The sequence below is a fragment of the Alligator mississippiensis genome, chromosome 1 (genome assembly GCF_030867095.1).
Source record: "Alligator mississippiensis isolate rAllMis1 chromosome 1, rAllMis1, whole genome shotgun sequence".
Lineage (NCBI taxonomy): Eukaryota > Metazoa > Chordata > Crocodylia > Alligatoridae > Alligator > Alligator mississippiensis.
This window is the reverse complement of record NC_081824.1, coordinates 135242046-135259668: the sequence shown is the minus strand read 5'-3', so window position 1 is coordinate 135259668 and position 17623 is coordinate 135242046. Positions and strand designations below refer to the sequence as shown.

Genomic DNA, 17623 nt, shown 5'->3' with positions numbered 1-17623 from the left:
TCCTTCTTTGTCAAAATAGAACTTCTCAAAAGCAATCATTCAAACAGTAATGTAACACAAATATATATAGCTAACTGGCCAAAGGTCCTGTAACAAATCAGTGCAAGTGTCATGGATTGACCCATTACCCATAGAAATAACTGAAGCTATAAATTAAAGCCTATTACTTAACGTGTCCAACGTATTTGGGTTTCTGGTATCTTTGTGCCACCACAAGTTAACTTGTAAGCCCTCCATCGTGTACCTTTGAAGTTTAAAAGGTTCTTGACAACAACTGAGGCTGCAACGATTTGAAAAGGAGATTTTCAACAAGTGCCCAACTAGTGGCCCTATACTGGGTATTTGAAGCACAGGCATATCTTTTTACTGAGCCTAATTATTTTATGTCCTACATCAAGGTAGGCAGCTTCTGCAGCAATATTACACAGGCCAGGGCTGTCCCAAGTTCAGAGCTGCCAAGGGCCACATCCGGGGAGGGAGGGAGGGAGGGGGTGGAATAAGGAGGGTGGGCCCCCTGGGATTCCCCCCACTAAATTCCTCCCCTGTGCCCTCCCCCCCACACTGGACAGCAGGCTCCCCAGGCCCCTCCCACAACATTTCTCCACCTCTAGAAACAGGGCCATGAAGTTGAAACTATAAGCAGGAAGGAGAGAGCAGAGACCGTGGCTGCCATAGTGGCAGGAGCAATAATGGGTACTGGCAGCCAGCAAGGAGCCTGAGAGCCATGTGTGAATCTTTCGCCCCTTAACATAGGTGATTAGAGCAAATATGAAGTCAACCTCAGAAACATCTAACATCACCACCACAGTTTAGCTGCACTGAAAGAACTCTAGAATGCTTTGCATATACTTTCCAAGTTACTGCCACTATCACAAACTGATCTGATCTTTTTGCTTTTGCCACAAACTGGCCAGTCATTACGTTTTGGTAAGTCCTCAGCACTTTGTCAATATAAGAACGCCTCTACTACTTTCATTCTTGTTCCTTGCCTCATCTATTTGCTTGCACTTTACTCTCCTCCATCACTCCATCTTTTCTTTCTTTTTCCTCCTTTACTCTTATGAATCTTCCCACTTTCTTGCAAGGTATACCAACTAAAATAACAAGAATACCAACACCAAGATATATAGATGGCAAATATAAGCAATGAGAGTATTTTATTTACATTTTATGTCCTCCCAGCTTTTCCAGCCACAATCTTTCTGTTTTATCATTTGTTGTGTTACATCTACTTTGAGACTGCATGCTTTTCAGGGCAGGGTTCCCTTTTAAGTTCTGTAAAATGCCTAGCTCAATTTTTCTCAGCATTTTAATAAACAATAGACAACACAGAAACTGATTTTCCTTGCCTTACAGTGAGCAAGCATATGATACTGCTAGCAAACAAACTTAGTAAAGAGTGTGTTCTTCTGCTTTCATATTATATATAAAATACTCTTAATAAATAAAAACAGCAATTAAAATTTCCCCAGAACAAAAAAATTCTGAAGCCAGATGCATGCTCTGCTTGCAATAAATGACCTTAGCACCAGCTTTCTTTCTAAGGTAGCTCCTACCTTTCATTCTTAGACCCATATCTTTTGTAGCCCTTACAACACAGATCAAAATTCAAAAAGCTTTACTCCTCTTGTGTCAGCACATGAATTCCTGGGAGGGTACAGGGAGAATAGACCAGAGCTTGAATCTATTTCTAGGGGAGCAGAGAAACTGTAATAATTATACCATGACTCCTATCTCACTTGCGCAGCACAAATGGCATTATATTTTGGAGTAGCAGGATTGACCATCAGTGATTAAACTGCTTTTGGCTGCTAAGAAAAAAGAAGGGAGGAGAATAAAAGAGAAACCAAATTGGCAGCTAGAATGAAGAAGTGAGAGAAATCCAATTAAACATACAACTCAGACCATAATCCTTCATCCTTGCCTGAGCAAGGGTCTTGTGGCTGACATCCTTTGTTGAAGTAATACCTTGACAAAAATGGAACTTTCAAGCAATTTTTGTATGTCCAAGCCATGGCTAAATTCAATGACTTAGGAGAAGGCTTAACAGACAGCATTATGGACATTAGCATAATTAAAAAAATAAGGTATAACAGAATTAGTATTTAAGCTCAGGCATACCAGTAGTTGTAGGACAAGTAGTTGCAACACCCAACAGCTGGGATAGGAAAGCCTGGCCAATGCTCCACTGAAATGATCTGTGCCCAGCAACAGTGAGTTCCACTTAACCATTTGGTTAATCCATATCTAGGCTGAAAGTGAGGGACATATTCTAGTGACACTGAATTTTGCTCTTCTCCTGGATCTTGCATAGCCATCTCAGGTGCTCAACAGGAAGACAAGCCCAGGAAAACCTCACTGACTGGCAAATCCTGTCTTCAAAGAAGTCCAGATTTTTACTGGCTCAAGAGATCAGTCTCAAAAGAACATGTTCTTCCCACTGAAGGCTTTTGTCTGATAGGAGCTTTTGGACTATTATTTTGGGGGTGATAAATTTGAACACCCTGGCTGTTATAAGCAGGAATCAGGATTCCTGATTTTGCTCTTTTGTAAGGCGCGCTCTGCAGGCTGGCAGAGGTCCAGTCTGCAAGGGGGGGGAGGGAGCAATCAGGCAGGGGGCACCATGCACATGACCACCAGGCAGCCTAGAGACCAGCTCCTATGCTGGTCTCTAGGGAGACTTGCAGGGAGTGGGACAGGGCTGAGGGCAGCTCACTTGGGGGCTGCAAGGGTTGTTCCCTACCACTGTGCGCGCTCCTGGTGGGAGCAGAGAGGGCACATGCCCCCCAGACATGTGTGCGTGGGTGGGTACAGGCTACATGCTGCGGGCTCCCCATCCTGCTGCCCTCCCTCGGGGCCTCCGAGGCCCAGCTGGCAGCACCTGGCACATGGCAGGGCAGTGCGGGGCCAGGCAGGAAAGCTCCTACCGCCCCTCCCCCCACAGACTCCACTCTGCTGTGCTGCCTGCAGGGGAGGGGGAGCAGCGCTCCCTGCTCGGGCTGTAGCAGCCACCCGTGGACAGCAATGCCTGAGCCCCTGGCTGCTGCAGGGGGCTGTGGATCTGGGTCCCTGGCCACATGCCCCTGGCAGCTGAGGGCCCCCTTCAGCACGATGGTTTCGGGAAGGGGTACCAACAGGGCTGGGGGAGCAGGGATGAGTGGCACCACCAGGACCAAGGGGTTGTGGGTGGGGAGTGAGGGACACCAGCACGGCTTGGAGACTGTAGCGTGGGAGTGAGGGAGGGGCCTGGATCTGGGTCCTGGTGAGCTAAGGGGGCAGAGGGAGCTCTCATTTTCCATGATGAAAAACCCCAAATCAAATACCAAAATGTATAGATACTTTGAATTTATTTTTACTATAGTAACTGAGGCACTGGTAGGCTTCCAAATTGCTTTAAAATGGCAAATATATCAATAAAACATTGTGTTCAATTGGTACTATATATTAGTGGCATGCCATTTTAATCATGGATTTTTTGGGGGGGAGGTTATCAGAGAATTTGCAATTTTTTTTTTAAATCAGGGAAAATCAGGATCCCTGGTTATCAGGGATCTCTCTCTAAAAAAAAAGATACAACTGAACTCCACAGGCCAGAGCACAAGAGAAGGCAGCTGACTAACTGAGCGTGCTGTTATGTTATGAAACAGTGCATGTAACCCAAAGATCAAACTAGGGAATGAATGCAGAAAGTAACGCAACCTTTTTAGTGACAATTACTTTCTGTTTTCTTAATAACTATGATACTGAAATTGCGCATTTGGCATAATCTAGTGAATGGGATTCCCAGAGAAATTATGTTTTCATGCAATTATGTGCCACACTACCAGCACGTTTCCTATGTCAACAACACAGCATATCACATTTTAATTCTTTTTTTACTCTACAGTGGTCACTAATAGTGACAGTTATAACTCAGGTTGTCATATGGTTTAAATTATAAAATTCTGATTTCATACTCTTGTAGCTTTCTGAAGCATGAACTCTCTTACACAAAAGTACAGAAAGCTTGAACTATGACAGCATAGGGTGGGGGGTGATTACTGAAACTCTGATCAACACCTTTCTTTTCATCCTGAGTACAGATTTACTTTTCCCCATAAAAAACTATTTTTATAATTTAGTTACAACAAATGTGGCTGAAATTTGAAACTTGAGATATAAATTAAGCACTATCCTCAGAGAGAAATTGGTTGGGAAGAGGGAGGGAAGAGAGAAGGAAAGCAAAATATTACAAGCAATTGAGGGGGGGGAATCTTTTTGGAAAATTCCCAGTGGCAATCTACCAAGAGCTAATATAGTGAAGTGTTGTCTCTTTTGTGACATCACTGTCCCCAGCTCATGCTTGCCTATATAGGTACAGGCTTTCTGAAGGCTGCAAATATTTCTCACTTAAGAGCACAACTAAGATCCTAAAAGTAATGTAAAATAAAAATTCTGCATCAACATTAGTGGCAGGAGAAACAAATCACAACTCTTATGATTTTAAGGTGCCTTTACGGGGTTTTTTTTTATATATATTCTACAACATTCTGCAAATTTTCATCTTTCACTTTAAGTTATTGCCTTTACCTTTAGTAAGATACACAAGTCACAATTGTGAGCTTGCACACTGTCTTGCTAGTTCAGATAGCCATCAGATAGACAATAGTAGCAAAAGAAGCATTTCCATTCCTTCACCTTGCTGAGATATAAACTTCGAAGTTTTATTGGGAACATTTAAAGACCAACACTGGGCCAAATTAGGGCCCATCCTATAAGCTACCATAAGGAGGAGAGATGTAAAGTGCATCCTTTTATGTTGGTACACCATAACACTGCTTCCAGCAACATACAGGATAGTAGGCTGTGCAAAGTCACTAGGGAAATGTCTAAACAACAAGTAGCCTGATACCCAAGCTAGGTTGTTTATACAAACTAGCTCAAGTTCTGAAAACACCTTAACTGCAACAACATGAAGATAGGGGGAGGTAAATTTATTCTGCTTCTCAGGATGGAACTCAGCATGGAGATCTGTGCTGCTTCCAGAACCTGAGCTAGTATGTTTAAGGTCTCTCTATACTACATTGCAATCTACAATTTAGACAGGCCCTGGATCAATTTAGACACACAAGAGAGAAAGGGCAGAGGATGCAAAAACCACTAAGGTCGCACAATTTTTTAGAAAACTCCTTAGTTTGGAAGCAGACATTAAGGTTCCAACAGCAACATTAACTGAGCCATGTTGCACATATATAGCACCTTCTACTTCTGATTTATGTTGTCAAATGTATTCCATAAAATACAGAGGATGTGAAATGTGGCTCAGTTAATGTGGCTGTTGAAACCTTAGCATTTATGTTTTCTGATTTCTTAGCTGTGCAACCTTCACATCATATTAACATAGTTTTTTGCATGTAGCAGTAGTATGGAATAGTACTTATGTTTTATGTATTGACATATTTTTGATGTACTGAGATTTTGAATAAGTTTGCTATTCTTCATGATGAGAGCCAAATAAATAAAGACTACCACCACAAAACAGTCAATCATTTCTAAGGAAAAGGCAATATCTCTCCTTCTAAAAAGAACACTTTGATTCCCCTGTCATGAATTGATGAAAACTACCTCTGCCATAAATGCTAAAATCTATGACACTATCAAAGATAACTAAAAAAGAAAAAAAAACAGGAAAAAAATCTCTGCATAAAACCTGCTTCAAGGGAAGGTAAAACGGACGAGTAAAACAATAGGGATAAAAATTTCTCACACAAGAGCTTGTTGCAGTTGCTTTTTATACTGCACTACAGCTCATACTAATGCTACAAAAATACAGATCATCCACAGCAGGATGTTTCCATATTTTATACGCACACCTACCATACTGATACACAACACAGAACATTTGAGTAATCTTATTAAAGACCAACAAATAATTCAAAAAAGTTATGGTGGACTGCCAACTTTAAAGAATATAAAATTATAACTCTTTGTTCTGTTTTTCTTCCTAATGAACTGAAGAGAAAGATGGAAGAGTCAAGCAATCTGAATGTTTTAAGTACAGGTTAGAAATACTAGGTCCATCCCTACCACAATTTCAGCTATTATTTGGAGAAAAATGCAAAAGCCTATGTTTATTCTCATTTTTATCTAATAACAAGAGTAAGGACTTCAGCATGGGATTTCCTGGGGATTAATGACTGTGTGTGATTGATGGCCCAAGACACAGCCCTTGGTCATCAACTCCTCCCAGCTGGTCATTAATCCTCTGGAAATAACCTATACCTTGTTCATTATTTCTCAAATAAAAATAAATCCATTAAACAAAAAGCTACATACAAACATTTTATCTTCCCTCAGGTAAGAATTTGAGAGATGCCTTTAAGCATTAAAAGCAAGGATCATGTAGGAGGTAGCGCATGAGTCTTAACAGTGAGTGATCTTAATGTAGAATGCTGGATGAAACGTCATTTTTGCCTACTTAAGGAACAGGAAAATCCCAAACACAATTATAGACAGATTGGAAATTCTTTACAGAAAGGCTTTAATTCCAAATTTATTTTAGCAATCAATCCAAGCAGTTGAGAGAGAAAGAGACATTTAACACATTCTCTCTCTCCTCTCCGTATCAAGCTTCCTCTTTTCTCTCCCCACTTTTTCCTCATTCAACTGCTTCCCCTTTGAATTTTCTGTATTTCACTTTTCCCCAAGTTCCTTCCCTTCTCAGAAGAGTAAAAGGGAAACGGTCCTCTGCAGCCCATGTACTTCCCTCACACATGTTGTTTCAAAGAGCAGGTACCAGGACACCTATGCTCTTTTCTGGTTCTACCCAGTCATGGGGACTTACAACAAGACACTCAAGTTTTTCGTTACATCATCATCAATCAGCCAGAGAAGGCCAATTATGTCTATGAAATAATGAGTTCTCTGCCTCTGTAGCAATTCAGGTCCTTATTCACTTGGGGAGAGAGACAAAAAACTCATTCACAGATCTAAGGCATTGCCACTATACTACTAGGCCAGTTCCTTTTAGATCCACCTCTCTCCCATACTGCTTCTCCATTTGCCATTATTCACATCTCTTCTCATCCCTATCCTCAGTCTGAGAAGGACCCTCCCTTATGTTGCTGCACTCTTTACATCTGTTAGTGCAACTAGGAAAAAAATAAACTTGACTGGGTGCCTGTAAGCACAATTCTGCAATGGAGCAAGTGGTTTCAAGATCTCTGGTGTATGAGAACCATGGTTTCAACCTCTACCTATTTTTCTATGGGAAATATGGTGAATGCAAAGGAGACAGTAGTAGCCTGATAATCCAACCCTCTATTCAAATTCACACTCAGGGTACAAAGCCAGCAGTCAAGGGAATATATGATGCTGTTTAACAAAATTCTACTGGTTTTGCTCTAGACAGATGAAATTTAGTGACACTTTTTTAGCTAATACCACAATATTGCTAGCAGGCTTGCACTCTGAGTCAGCAGAATGCGACTTACTCTAAGCATAGTAGGTCATCTTGGCGCCTATTCCTCTATTTTTCTAAGGGATAACCATGCACTTAATCATGAAGAGCTTACCACACATCCAGCAAAAGAGAAGGCTATAAATTCACTGTGCTTTCACTACAGGTTTCAATCCCCAACTACTGCCCACAGCACAGAAGGTCAACACACAAAAGGAAACGGTATTACTTCCCAGAACTTCCATATCAGCTTTTAGGTGACTTCTATGACAAATTTAGTGATTTCTACAGTCCAAATTTTGCTAGCTTCTGAAATCATAGCAAGATCAAAAACATACATTTTATGCTATAAGAGACTAAAAATTCCCTACAGCAAGATATTCAAAGGTGAACAGAATGCTTGGATAAACCAATTGGATAAGGAAATTTATGTTAACATGACCAACCTAGAATAATGCTGCACGGGAAGATGATAAATAAATCTCATGATGTCAGGATTTCCACTACTGTGATATACCACCTCAGAGCCAAGTTCCACGAACATTTTGAACAGCAATGTTTCACTTAAAAACGCACATAACCCTGTTTCTTTTGGGTTTGACCATGTAATGTTAGCACTAACAAAGACCGATAAAGGTCACACTCACCAAGCCAGAGCCACAGGCAGGGTGAGTGGCGATACAGGGGTTAATGCAACCGTCACTTGCCTCCACAAAGCCAATACATGTCCACAATGAAGTTCCATCACATCCCCAATAGAGTTCCTCAACCCACATTTCAGCAGAAAGCCCTACCCTTGAATTTCCAGCCCCTCCAGGAGCCCTACACACCAGATTAAACAGCTCCAGAGGCTGTATCTTTGGCACCACTAGAATAGTGGCTTTTCTTTCCCTTTTTCTACTGTGTGGCAGATGGAAGGAACCAAGCTTCTAAAATAAGAATGTTTAGATAAAGTTTCAAAATATTGCCATTTATAATCATAATAATTCAGTTATGGTTTGGGCTTTCTCCCTATTTTTTTTTTTTATTTAAAGGGGGTAAGAAGGGAGAACCACACATACACTGACCTTCCTTGTAGTCAAAAAATGTTATATTTCGATTTACTCAAACTCTGTTCTTTAGCCAAAACATTACCTTTTAAGCTTTTAAGACCTGAACCCTGCAAATCAAACTTAACAGCTCAGCTACAGTAGATAATCACTTCTTACATAATTACAATCATTTTAGTTTTTATTACAATCATGTTATTCAAGCTATAAATTAGTTCTCATATTAGTTATCACAAATAAGTCTTGTACACCAACTACTAAATTTAAGTATCTGTAAATAAAGATAATCCAACTGTTGAGACATAAGGGATCACAAAACATACAGGAGATAGAACAGAACACACACAGGATACATTACAGTCAAAACATTACTCATTAAAAACTCACGATTCTTTATTTGTTTTTAAATGCTAGGCTGTTTTCAATTAGTGAAAAAATCAGGCATCAAGTTCATTTATCCATGGCCAAATTATCAAACAGTTTTTTCCATATATATTTCCATTAAGCATAAATCTAACATCATGCTCTAGCACTGTGTAAATCCCAAGTATCTACTAATCTTTGGATGCAATGTGCAAATACAGAATTGCTTGCATGTTCATATGCATTCCTCCCCTCCCCCATTACTATGACCATTAGTATTTTGTTTCAGAGCATTACACAAATATCAATTTTGCTCAAGCATTCATATACCCTGTTCTTATACTCACAATGAAAGCCATCTCTCTAATTTACGGCCAGGCTGAACTCAAGTCTAACTGTACACAAAATTAACACACAAGTGCATAATTGTGGTTTTATGCTCAAGTGCCCCAATTACGCACTTTAAAACACTTTACTAGGATCCATTGGGTACATTTAATATCTCTGATCTATAAAGCCTATAGAGCTCCTTTTGATGAGACAGCTGCACTGGGGGAAAATCTTTCAGTTAAAGACAAAGAAATTGATAAAGTTAGTTTTAAGATTTCACACAAAGATATGAATATGGAAGGATCTGGGGAGTGGGATGGTTCGTTGAAGGTACTCCTATCATGCCAGGCTAGGTGGATGAAAATGGAATAGGTTCTGCTTCCTCTCCTCCTTTTAGTGCAAGTGACCCAGGTTTTAACACACATTTTGTTTCAGACCACAGACTCTTCCCCCACCCCATTGGACTGTCATAAACCGATTCATGGCAGTGATTAAGGATGGTCACCATTAAAGTGAGAGCCCTAGAGCTTCTTCACTGCATTCAGAGATGCTATTCACTCTTCTCTCTGCATTTTCAACACCCAGTCCTCACTTGCCTAATGGCAGAGATATAATACTGCTGGTGAAAAAAAAAAGTTAAACTGCAAAAAAGGACAAAGCTATACCGGCACCCACTTACGTTTAACATTCTGAGATTAAGACCATCACTTATGAAGTCTCATATCCTGCCACCGCTGGGCAACAGGCTGTTCCCTCAACCCTAGCAGCTATAGTGACATCCAAAATAACAACCTTTTTACATCAACATGTACTCCTTTACAAAAAGTCCCATCAGAAGGAGGAGCCTCAGTATAACACTATTATCTCCTAAGTCAACAAGATAGCCAACAAGTGCTTACATGAGTGACAAAACTGCATACTTCTGAAAATTATCCTCATACAATAGTTACATAGAAGTTAAGTCAGTAAGTCAAAGTCACATAAAAAGGCAATTCTTGCCATGTCTAATGATAACATGGTAGTTTAGATAATCTACAAAAATGTGCAGAGTCAATATATTCAACATTTTATACTTGTTTTTCCTAACAAGTATATCAGTGAATCTCTACCAGGGAGCCATGAGATTCTTTCAAGGGTGTCACAGAGTGTCATGCAAAGAACTGTTAGGTATGCAAACACGATTCACAAGAAAACCCAGAGATTTCTAAAAGGAATCCATAATGTTGCAAACATTCTGATGTGTTGTGGTCTTTCTGAAAGACTGCTCTATTATTTGTCCATAGCCAAAAAACAAGTGAAAACTAAGAGTTAGCAATTTCTGATGGGTGCCTCAAGCCTAAAAAGGCTGAAAACCACCCAAGTATAGTAAGCTCTTTAATAAACAAAGTGTCATGTAAATATAAATCATACTACAAGCTCAGGGATTTACCACAAAAAAGTCATGGTACAGATACAAAGAAAAAGTCTGTAAAAGCTGATTTAAGGACTACAGTAGCCAGTGAATGGTTAGTACACTTTGGAAGACCCAAGTAACTTCTCTCTACAAAAATATAAAAGAAAATGTGGAAGAAAACAACATACTGACTTGCATACAATACTGTATTTGTTTAAGAAACCAGCTATGATCAGGGGTGTCAAACTCTCCCTGGTCCCAGAGCTGGATCCAGACCACAGGGGCTCCTCCCAGCCCAGATCCAGGGGCCCAGCAGCAACTGCGGTAGGTCTACGTTAGGATGATAATACAGGTCACCCAGAGACTACATTTGGTTAAAAGCACAGGACCAGGGCAGGGGCCAGGGAGCAGCTGCATGTTTAAATTGGTCTAAATTACAAGGTGCCCCTCACCATCATATCCAAGTGCTTCCCAAGAATAAAACTGAACAAAAAACAAACCTTCTCTCTTCCTTCCCAGCAATGCCACAGCAAATAATTCATGTACTTTGGGGTATCTCTTGGCTGGGTTGATATAGTTGGATGGTCCTGCTTTGAGCAGGGGGTGGGATTAGATGTCCCTTCCAGCCCTAATTGTCTATGATTCTAACTGAAGAGGGGCCTGTGTTTACCAGCTAGCAGAATTCTTCTGGAAAACCCAAGTCAAAGATACCAGTTTTCATTTAGTTAGGAACACTATTAGTTAAATGGTCACCTCTTTAATATGATCACATGTACACAATTCTGTCTAGTTTAGCTAAACAATTCTTTCATTCAACACCAGTTCTGTTTTCCTGGCAATGGCTTTGTTTGGAACTGAGGTAAGTCTTTGTATTTAATTCTGATCTGGTCAGCCTTTAACCCAGGTTACTTTCAGACTAGGTGCAAATAACAAATTTTTGATTTTACAATTTTCAATTATCAGTACATTTAAAATATTGCAAAATAGCAAGTAAATATCGCTAAACAGTTTTACAAACACTATTAAATCAGAAGGTTTCTGTAAGTCTTTAGGAGTAAGAGGCAAGCTTTATTTTAATTTTTAACTGGAACGTTCACTACTTGGTTGAGTCAATAGCGAATAGTAATCTTATTTTGTATGGCAATAGAAAATGGGAGAAAAAAAGCTCAGGAAAAATTGCTGTCTGTTTTGGAGGGAGCCACTTACCCATCCGCCCTTCTGGCCAGTGGTTTAATAGATTTCTATTTTTATAAAGGACATGAGGTGAGGGGTGGCTCCATCACTTTGCTACAGAAACCCAGCTGCCAAACTGGATGTGCCAAAGGGGAATTTTAGGGAATTTTAAAAAGATAACCTCTGCTGAGACTGCAATGTCAGCTTTGTAACCTCATGACTGGAACATGTGCAGTGAATGCTGGATTGAAAAAGCTGTGCTATGGGAGTTAGAAGAAAGAAAAGGAGAAAACATGAACAGCAGAAACTGGGATCATTACTGTGATGAGAAGAGGGCAGGAACTCAAAAAACATTACTAGCTGACTATGGAATAAATAAAAAACAACAACAACAAAAACCAGATCTATAAAGAAAGATCCCCTTGATTTGGATATTTATTAATAACCTCTGCTCAGGTCTGATCCCCCAAACCTGATATGGTATTTTATGCTGATGCTTTAGTTTAAAATAGCTTACTTGCAACATACATTAAACACATGGGGCTAAACTGATCCAGGGTGTAACAATTAAAAGTCCAGAAAATTTAAGAAAACATATAATAATGTATCAATTCTGAAAACAGATTATCCTTTAAATTTATCATCCAGTTCCAATTGTATTTTTCATCTCTCAAACTCTACACAACCCTTCCTTTCACTTTAAGAAAACTATATTAAAAACCTGCAAGTTATAAATTATCTGGAATTTTTAAATGGCTGGAATTTAATTGAAAATACATAAAATTAAAAATTAATAGTGTGTACTGCAGGGGTAGGCAACCCTCAGCATGTGCGCCAGAACATGGCATGGGAAGGTATTTTGCTTAGTATGAGTGCGTCGGGGCAGATGGCAGGGGTGGGGGGAAGCTTCGAAGGGTTCAGTCCCTGTTGTGGCAGTGCAGCCTCAGACCCTTCCCCGCCATCCTCCGTAAGAGCATGTGTGCACCCGCTGCCAGCAATGAGCTGGGCCAGAGCTCTGCAAATCCCAGTACAGCTGCTTGCAGCCTCCCCACTACCTGCTACAAGAAGCCTGGGCTCCGTGTCAGGCAGCAGGGGCCTGCCCAGAGCCCGCTGGCAGACGGCCAGGAGGTTGCAAGCAGCTACACCGGGGATCACAGAGTACCAGTCTGGCTTGTTGCAGGCAGTGGGTGTATACATGCCTCTGGGCAGATGGCAGGGAAGAGGTCAGGGCTCTGCTGCCACAACAAGGATTGGGCCCTTCATGGCTCCCCACTCCCCCCTCTCCAATGGCACACCAACTTACAAATAGAGGTTGTGGGTTTTTTGGTACTCTGCCCAAAAACACTGCTGACCCCTAATCTACTGTGTATATTATGTATTTATATCCCAGGACCATGGTACACACAGAAAAAAAGTGAGCTGACAAAGCAACTGACATGTTTATAGTTCCAAGTAAGATTTACCATTCAAAATATAAAATAAAAATTAAACCCTTAAAAACTCTACAGAAATATTATTAAATGCCAGCTTTTTTTTTTTTTTTTTTTTAAGTCTTATTTGGAAAAATTAGATTTTTTAATTGAGGAGGGGCATGGAAACTTCCCATGTTATTTTGCATACTGGGAAAAGTTCCCAGTACAAGACCCAGTTATGAAACACCTCAGTCCCACACATTTTAACACAGTAGTACCCCCTTTTCCTTCATTTGAAATAGAAAATAGATGGCAAAAGATGAAGTCATCACATGTCAACTAGAAGAGAAACAGTAATGAATATCATTTTGCATAAAAAGCAGAAATATTTTATGATAAACTATTAATTACAGCCCTTTAAAAAAGAAGCATTTCAAAGTAACAGGAATGCTAAAAAGGTATAATAAATTACTCTATGATATTAAAAGTAACCTATAAATCTTGATAATCCGATTCCTTCAATATTAGAGATACATGCTAAATGCCACTGAACTGTTAATCTAAGATAAGTCATCTTTACATTTATAAATACATACTTTTCTTTAGTTAGCTATTTGGGAGCATTTAGAAAGCATTTTGAGGGATTTTTTGAGGAAGAAGTTAGTATGAGATTTTACAAAATTAGTTATTTTTTGTTTATTCAGAAAGTTAATTTTATTGCTATAACCTGATGTCATACAAGAAACTGCCTATACATCGATTCCTTAACTGGATACCAGTTAGTATTTTTCCACTATTTTTCTTTTTAAAACAAAAGATGTGCAAGTATTTGGTCATAAACAATTTCTGCTCTGGCAAAATTATAAAGATGGTAATATTTTAGCAACTTGTATAACTATGGCCTAAATCCTGCTCACTTCATTCAGACAATAATCCCACTGAAATCAATGAAATTACCAATAATCCCACTGAAATCAATGAAATTACCCACTTGAGTAAAAGTGGGCAGGATTTGGCTCAGTATACCTACATGCCTCCACAGATGTAAATGAACAAAATAACTAAAATAATTAACACGCACTATAACCACTCTCTATATCAAAGAAAAAAAAAGCCATGATCAAACATGTAAATCATTTTCCCCACTGTTGCTTGTAACTGATCTGAAAACAACCTTGGTTTCATCTTGAAAAGAAAACACCTTTTCTACATTACCAGTACAGAGGAAGCCAGTTTTCAGAAAAGCTTTGGGAACTCAAGATTTTTACTTTATCAAAAAGAGATTTGTCCAATGTACTGTAAATCTTTAACTCCCTCAATTGGGAACTAGGTTTTTATGTGTTTCAAAATTTATTAAGTCTGCCTGGCTGCACTCCCCTGAAAATTCCCTTTAGCTTCTTTTCCTGCTATCTAGTAAAAACTCTCTCAAATACAGTAAAGGCACACTGAGGAAGGTAAGCAAAAAATTCAGTACAGAAACTAAACAGACACAGTGTCGTGCATCTGAGAACTTTACAGAGCAGGTTAATGACTGGCTTCATGAAATATGTGAATCAGAAATACTAATGCTGAATATTTATTTATCTTTTACTTCAAAAGTTTTATCATGTAAATAATATAACCTAAAAACCCACATACGTTACTTTTAAATCCCACACAGTTTTGAAGCCCTCAGCTTCTTCAATTCACCCTTCCCGTCCCTTTCTTTAGTTTTTATTCATTGTATTCTTTGCATTATTTAGGTTCTAGTCCTGCACACACTAGTAACAGTTATAACTTTACTCATGTGAGTATTCTTATTGATCCCAGTGGAACTAATCATGCAAGCATAGCTAAGACAAGGGGATGTGTATGCTTGAACGAGGGCTTCATGTTGTGATTTCTTTGAGACAAAAGCAATATTCTGTAAAGCTTTGCACTTTAAGATGTAAACAATAAATAAATTAAAATTAACCATGAATGTATCATACATACTGATGGACCATCAGACATCATTAGAAGAGGGTAAAGCAAATTTCTAATTGTAGAGGGATCAGAGTCAAGTGGCTACACTGGGATGGGACACAGGTACCACACCTTCAGTGGATGTCTTGCTCTCATTCTCAAATCTTCCCCACCACGACTTGGTGCAACTATGAGAAAGGTATCAGGAGGTGGTACCTGATTGCAGATGGAGACCTGAGAGGGTCATAATGTCTACAGATTTTCTGCGGGGGCTCCTCCTCCCCTACACCACATCTCTTTCCACTCAGGTGTCTTTGTTGATGCTTGGTGTGGACACCTGGCCATACAGGGTGCCTAGACTTGTTGCCTAGACTGAGGAATCCTAGGCGGCAAGAAAGCAGTGATCCCCAGAGTCAGGAGCTCTAAGCTAGTCTGTCCTGGACGGAACCCTTTAGGTAAGGTGGGGCTAAACATGTCACAAACCCCAGATCAGCCCCTAAAGGTACCTGACCTCCTATGCTGAGATGCTGGTCAGTAATCTGTCTGGAGAGCTATGCTGATGCAGGTCCTCGGTCCTGGGTCTTCTGTCCCCCAGGGGGAACACCACAAGCCAGCTTCCCTATGATTGTGCTCCCCCGTCCTGTGGTTGGTGCATCCTTATGTAAGGGTTTCTGGGGTGGTCTGAGCCAATCCAGACCCCGGCTTGCTTTCACATGCCCTGCTGTAACTGCCAGGTGCTGAGAGCCCCAGATGGGCTCATCATCTCCTGCACCTGCTGCTCTTAGGCCCTAGGTGGCACCTTTTGTGCCAGCCGTATGTCTTCACTCTAGGCTGTGGCCTGTTGACACATGGGGCTGGGATTCTGACCCCAACCCGGAAGCAGAGCCTGTGGGAGGTCGGCTGCACTCCAGCAGCCTCTCTGGTGGCATGGCAGAGCACGCCCCGGGTGCATGGGCTCGCTGTTTTCCTGCAGGCCCACCCACAGCTCTGCCACATGAAAAGTGTGCTGGCTGCTCTCATCCTGGTAAGTACGGGGCTTGGCTCGACCCCTTCTACACGAATATAAAACAAAACTAGAAGTTTTAGCACCACTAGAAAAAGTAGAGCAGCTTAAACCATTTGGGTAACAATAAATAACCAAGGGAAAATGGTCACTACTATTTTCTATCAGCCATTTTGAGGCTCCTCCCACCCTTTCTCTAAAAAAAATTAATGTCAGAGGATATTAAGATATATTCTAACTTAATTTGTTATGAAAAGCATGCAAGAGGACCTGAAATTCCACAAAAAAGTAAAACCGGAACTATGTAGTTGTTCTTAAAAAGCATCACAGTTTCGACTGTATTAACAATTCCTTCTTATGTGTACCATATTTTCTTATGCAAATATAACTCCAAGGGGAAAAAGGTAAATTGATTAAATAGAGGTTCTATTAAATCTGCCATTTAGAAAAACCAAGCAAAACATTAATTCCCCAACAAGTTTTGCTCTGCTATACTAAGACATATGTTGCAGTTGGCTAACTAAATTATTTCTGGGATGAAGCAACAGATTTATCAATCATGCACAGAGTGTAGTGAATCTTATTATAATAAAAAGGGATAGTGGAACCTTATTAATTTTCACGAAATTGCAGCAGGGAGTCTTGCTGTACTTTTCTGAGGTGTGCATTCTATAAACTAAGCAAATGTACAAGATTTAAAGGGGAAAAAAATCAAGAATTTACAACACTTAACAGTACAATAGCCAACACACTTTAGTAAATTTTGTAAAAGAAACGGATTAGTTCCATGAGATTTCACTGCAGTCAAACTGCTAACAAATCTCTGCTGAAGAATGGAATGAGATCATTTTTTAAATCTGATTGAATGAGAAATATTTTGGTTTTTAGATTAGCTACATTCAAATTAGTGAGTTCCTTCCTGTCTGAAAACAATTTTACTCCTCTACTTTATGTCAAATATATATTCATCCTTGTGTTTTAATTATACAAACATAGTATAAGTCAAACTACAAAAAAAGTAGAAGATATGAAGTAAGCACAGCCTGACAATCAAGTTAACACCACCACTACATAAGTAAATCTGTAGTAACTATAATTTGCATGTATACAACATTACTCATCACCTCCGCTGTTAACAGAATGACAGAAGAGAACAGCAGCAAAATGCTGTGCATCAAAAAACCCTCTCTTGTTTGTAGTTTATTAAAAAAAACCCACAACAATGCATTGTTATTTTGGTAACCATCAAGGTACTAAGCCAAATTACTTTACATTTTATCTGTAAGGAGCAAACCTCTCTATATAAAAACAACAAAAAAATACAACAAGGAAGGAAAAAAAAAGAAACTGACAAAAGTGAGACTTCAGACTATGGACAAGCCTTATATTCCAGAAAATGCTAGTATGTAAGCCAAGGAGTGACAATATAGTGTTTAGGCACATTAAGAAAAAAGCTTGTAAATTCCACTGGTCCAATGAACAGAGAGAGACACAGTTTTCATAATTTTATCATTTGTA

The 17623-nt window shown here is 39.7% G+C and overlaps 1 protein-coding gene across 10 annotated transcripts in view; it reads right to left on the bottom strand.

The window, feature by feature from the left end:
- The window catches only part of ARID1B (AT-rich interaction domain 1B), a 432896-nt gene that overhangs the window by 330217 nt on the left and 85056 nt on the right, over positions 1 to 17623 (bottom strand). The gene's annotated exons all lie outside the window — the stretch shown is intronic.